The sequence below is a fragment of the Microtus ochrogaster genome, unplaced genomic scaffold, assembly GCF_000317375.1.
Source record: "Microtus ochrogaster isolate Prairie Vole_2 unplaced genomic scaffold, MicOch1.0 UNK6, whole genome shotgun sequence".
NCBI lineage: Eukaryota > Metazoa > Chordata > Mammalia > Rodentia > Cricetidae > Microtus > Microtus ochrogaster.
In genome coordinates this window covers 3,185,350-3,190,868 of record NW_004949104.1, presented here as the reverse complement: position 1 = coordinate 3,190,868, position 5,519 = coordinate 3,185,350, and the positions used below count along the sequence as shown (strand labels likewise).

Sequence of the window (5,519 nt, the reverse complement as noted above, 5' to 3'; positions counted from 1 at the left end):
AGATCAGTCCCTGTGTCTTTCCTGAGCATATAATAGAGCCAACCATGTTGAAAGCAATGTAAGTAAGCTAGTTCCAAAGTTGTGAACATGGGAGAACTGTCCCACTATTTTCTTTCATGTTGCAGTGTGGGCAGGGGAGAGATGACCTTCCTTACCCTTGGCTGCTGACCACCTCTGACAGACAAGGGAGCTGACCCTCTCTGTTACCATCTGCAGCACTTAGGAATGTAAACCCAACCCTGTTGGTGGTGGTGTGACTGAGTCAGCCCTAGCACTGTGAGCATAGGAGAGCTGTTCCCCACTACTCATCTGGCACTTGGGAGTATCAGCAAAGGAGAGATGTCCCGCTCCCCCGAAAGCTTTAGGCAGGTGGAGGAGCTTGCCCGGAGGTCCTAAGAATGGGTGAGCTGTTCCTATAACACATCAGCTGCAGTACTCAGGAGAGTGGCTCCTGGGCAACACAGTGGAGTTTGTCGTGAAGATGTACATGAAAACTCACCCTGAGGACCTGAAAGCCAAATACTTGTCATGTCCCATGCTCATCACTGTAAGAATGAACTGGCCAGGGCACTGTTGGAGAGCTCTCCTTGTGACAAAGACAGGGGAGAGCAGGCCAACTGACTACAACTCCCTGCAACTACCCAGGTCTAGAACTGGTGTTTACAAAGTTTCAACAAAATCCACCATATCTGTGATCTCCTGGAGCATGAGGTGGGGGAGGAGGCGTGGTTATGCGGATCCAGGATTGAAAGCCTTTCACAACATAGGGCAGCAATGGGATATCCAGGAAGAGTACAAATTAGAATCTAGTGTTGATGCTGTAGGAGAGATGAGAGGTAACAAACCAGACCAATGATTCTTTGGGATGAAAGCCTTTATGAAAAAAAAACAAAAACAAAAACTAAGGATAAAATGTTTACAGCATAACTCACTGTATCACACTGCAGCTTCCATCATGAGATTATCCCCCACCCTTTTTTTTTAAACCATTTCTTCTCTTATTCTCCTATATTTTATTTTGTTTATTTTGGGGACAAGGGAGATTGGTGTGATCAGGAGACATGATGTGGAGACATGAAAGACACAAAGAGTAAATAAAAAGAAAGTTAAAAGGTATTAATTTAATTAAAACAAACCCATCTTTGAACATTGATCAGGGTTAGTTATTTTGTGATTACTATATCTGAAAAGTATTTTGGACAGTTTTAATGTGAGCTATTGTTTATTAATCAATGAATGAGTTATATAATTATTGACCTCATTGTGGAATTATCTGGGGTATATAAATAATTTTACATGAAGTTCAAAATTGGCTTAAGAAAAGGATAAAAACATGTTTCAAAAGGTTACTTGTTTCCCAGTTTTTAAAATAAAACATACTATTAATTATTCTATATTTGCATTTGGTGACAACTATGAATTAAATACCTGTAAAGAAGTTTTATATAAACTTCTTCCAGAATTTCGTAATTATTTTCTGTTATTTTCTTGTAGAGTCATTGAAGGAATTAAATGAGTACAGTACAAACTGAAAACCAACAGAAAAGCAAAGTTAAAGAACAAAAACAATACAAGCAAACCCCAAAACATTAGCATGCTTTCTGCTAAGGAAAAGGAACAGAGTAAATCCACAAGGCTAATGTGCTGTGAGTATTATATGAGACATTTAAACAGCCAAGAAATTCAATGGCTGAATGCTTCATTGGTTCCACCAGTCAGTGGGCAGGGCAGGGCATGTAAGTCAGACTATCACCTGCTGACTGCATGCTATACCTGTACATGAGCCTTATACTTTCCTACTGATAAGTGATTAACCCCATGCACTAGGCTCATTCATAGGACTCAAGTGGTTAAGATAATTAAATTCGAGGTGCCCTACATTATCTGCAACATGAATTCCAGCTGAACCTGTTCTTAAGTGAAGCAAGCATTCCCTCTTGACTTCTGGACCAAAAGGAAGCTTTTTGTATCCACTAAGGAGTAAAAGAATGTTGTGTGCAACTCAAAGATTTCTTAAGAGCTATTTATACTAATGACTATAGAACGTTGCCTTTTGAAATGGTAGCAAAACTATAAAATGAAATCAGCTGTTGGCTCAGGCCTTCGTATCACTTTGTTCCATAGAGCACGTCTGCTCCAGGTGGTATTTTCAGCAATTATCTATTTTATTGTAAACATCCTGGACTCAGGATGTTATTGGTTTCATAATTCATCTAATTATATCTTTATTCATTCACTCTCTTTCTCTTTTAACTTGCTGTGTTACTTGTAAATGTCTTACACTTTTGGGAAATAGTAACTAGAATGTAACTAGTTGAAACAAATTTAAAAAAATTAAACTGACGTTGTGCTAAGGTCAATTATTTAATAGCATTAGTTAATTAATTAATTAGTATTCAGTGTTTGTTTGTCTATGTGCCTATGTGCCATGGGACATTTTGGGGGGAAATTTTTCAGGAATCAGTGATCTTCTTTTACCATGTGGGTTCCAGGAATCAAATTCAGGTCACCCAGCTTGACAGCAAACAGCCTTACTGTTCCTTTAGCCAAATATTAAGGAAGAAAGAGATTGGAATAATTATTACAAAAGAAATATAATTGAATTAAAAAAGTAGAGAATTATTGGATTAAAAATTTAAAAAAGTTTTGTGATTCATTTAACCACATATTTGTGATAGTTAAATATTTTAAAAAAATACTTTATAAATAAATACAGCTATTCACTTCCCACTATCTACTTCTCTTCTGGAATTTTCACCAAACAATTATGCTCAGATCAGAAATAACTTCTAGGTAAATTACTCAGCCTGAACTTATCATCTGTTGCTGTGTAATTTATTGCTTTAGAACACAAACAATACGTGTTCTCTCTGTTTCTGTAGAACACCAATCTGGGCACTGCACAAGTATATTCTAAAGACAGGCTAATGAACTTCCTTTTCCGAGTCGCCGCCAAGATGGCCAAAGTGGAGCAGAAGAAGAAGCGGACCTTCCGCAAGTTCACCTACCGCGGCGTGGACCTGGACCACTGGACATTGTGCTATGAGCAGCTGATGCAGCTCTATAGCGCCCAGCAGAGGCGATGCCTCAACCGCGGCGGCGGAAGCAGCACTCGCTGCTCAAGCGCCTGAGAAAGGCCAAGAAGCAGGCGCCGCCTATGGAGAAGCCCGAGGTGGTGAAGACCCACCTGCGGGACATGATCATCCTGCCCGAGATGGTGGGGAGCATGGTGGGCGTGTACAAGGGCAAGACCTTCAACCAGGTGGAGATCAAGGCGGAGATGATGGGCCACTACCTGGGTGAGTTGTTCATCACCTACAAGCCTGTGAAGCACGGCTGGCCTGGCATCGGTGCCACCCACTCCTCAGGCTTCATCCCCCTCAAGTAGCTGTGGCCAATAAACACTCATGTTCCGTCAAAAAAAAAAAAAAACAAAAAACAAAAAAAACAAAAACAAAAAAACAGGCTAATGACGGACTTTTCTAATTTCTCAAATTTGGGGCTTCAGCCTCTCTAAGTTACTGCTGGAATTTGGCTTCAGTGTTACTAAAACTTTGCTATTAGAAACCACTCTCTAATCTTCTCCCATCAGATCCCTTCAGTCTTGGAGACAGGGGTGTTCTCCATCTGTTCCAACAGAGAGAGGCTCATAGAAGAAAGTCGTCAGGCAAATAGCCTCCTCCTCACATTCCTGCTTATGCTGAGTGAATGTGTTTATACGAGGCCTGTCTACCAGAAGGTGTGAATCTTAAGAACTACACTCCCTCCTTTGAAATTTTTGGGTTAAAAAAATAAAAAAGAACTACATTCCCAGTTTGCTCCTGTAATTAGCAGTACTCATGTAACCAAACTTGGACAGAAGAACTATATGAAAAATAAATTGTATAATAGCATTGTGTTCCTTCATAATTGAAACCAATGATTTTACCAAAAAGAAAAACTTCATCTCTTCTCCCTTAATTTAAAATAAGAATGAAAAAGAAGTCTAAGCAAAGTACACAGAGCTGTGATCCCATAATTCAACAAACTGCAGTGGAAGGAAAGGAAATTTGTGACCATCTTTGACTAGAGAGTACTGTTGGGACCAATTGAGTCCTGGCCTTGAACTGCTCTTCCCTGCTAGAGCCTTCTAATTGAAGTTACTAGAAGCTGTGCTTTGCCTATAGGATCAGAGGATGGGATTTTCACCTGTTGGCCATTGACTGCTGGGTATTTAAGCCTCCATGATGCTATTAAAGAGGGGCTTTTTGGTACCAGTGTTGGAAGGTCTGTGCGTCTGTCTGTCTCTGCGTGTGTATTCTCAACCTCCATCCCCTTGCCTGAAGCTCGCAAACTGGGTTCTAGCGCATAGAGCACAGACTGGGGCGCGGTGCGTGGCAGAGTACATTTTCTGAAAAATTATAAAACAAGAATAACAAACGTGCAGGGTTAGATAGTGAGCAGATACACCGTGTCTTAGAAACAAACATAGACCCACCCACCCCTGCCACACACACACCAAAAAATTCTGCTCTCAGTGCTTGGACCGCCATCTCTTTCACACCCATACAGGCGCTTTGTACTGCTGGTATATTCTTCATAGATCCATATGTGTTCCGGTCCTGCTTTATATAGAAGGTCTTGTTTCCTCAGTATCTGTTACAGATCCAGCATCATTTACTATTACACCATCACCATGAACAAATTTTAATAAGAAGAGACCTTTTATTTAGATATTGGCACCATGACAGATTTGTATGTGGTATCAGGACTGCATCTGAGTGCTCTCCCAAGCACCTACCATTTCAGGCTAAGGCTGGTGAAGGCAAAAGCCACAAGATTGCATGTGTTTTGCTTATGTGTAGGCAAAGGCTTACACACCTTTAATCCCAGTAACCACACTAGTTTTCTATAGACACTGGTCGTTAGTCGTGCATGCCTGTAATCTCAGTCCTGGAGAGGAATATCAGACAGGAGGAGGCAGTTCTCAGGCACAGTCTCATTCTGAGAATTTCTGAAGGCAGTATTGGCATTTTGGTCTGAAGTAGAGATAAGAGTCGGTAGCTGGCTGTTTTGCTTTTCTGACCCACAGGTTGAACTCCAATATATGTCTGTGGAGTTTTATTAATCATGCTACATCTTATGACTTATTATCTTGCAAGAACATGAACTTTTAGAAATCAGTCAATTTAAGAATAATCTTAAATGTACAAGGGCCTGTGGTACAATGTCTATAAGTTATGGGCTTACATGTGAGATAATTTTTCTAGATTTTCGATTTCTCAAGCACAGTACATCTAAATCTTAAATGTAACGTTAACCATCATGATGTCTTCTATTCCCTATGGCTCTTAAAATCTTTGGGAAGTTCATCATTTTAGAAAAAACAGATTGTGTCTGAGTTTGAGCTTATCTTTTTTTCATTGGTAGCATGCAGAATACCTTTCAGCACTATGAACCCTAATCACAGGGGTGAAGGCTTCTACATAATCACCAAACTGCTTCTCAATGCTCAGTGAGTTCTGTGGGTGTTTTCTTCA

The 5,519-nt window shown here is 40.3% G+C and overlaps 1 pseudogene; it reads left to right on the top strand.

The window, feature by feature from the left end:
- The first annotated feature begins 2,941 nt into the window (after window positions 1-2,941).
- LOC101982733 lies at window positions 2,942-3,388 on the top strand (annotated as a pseudogene).
- The last annotated feature ends 2,131 nt before the right edge of the window (window positions 3,389-5,519 follow it).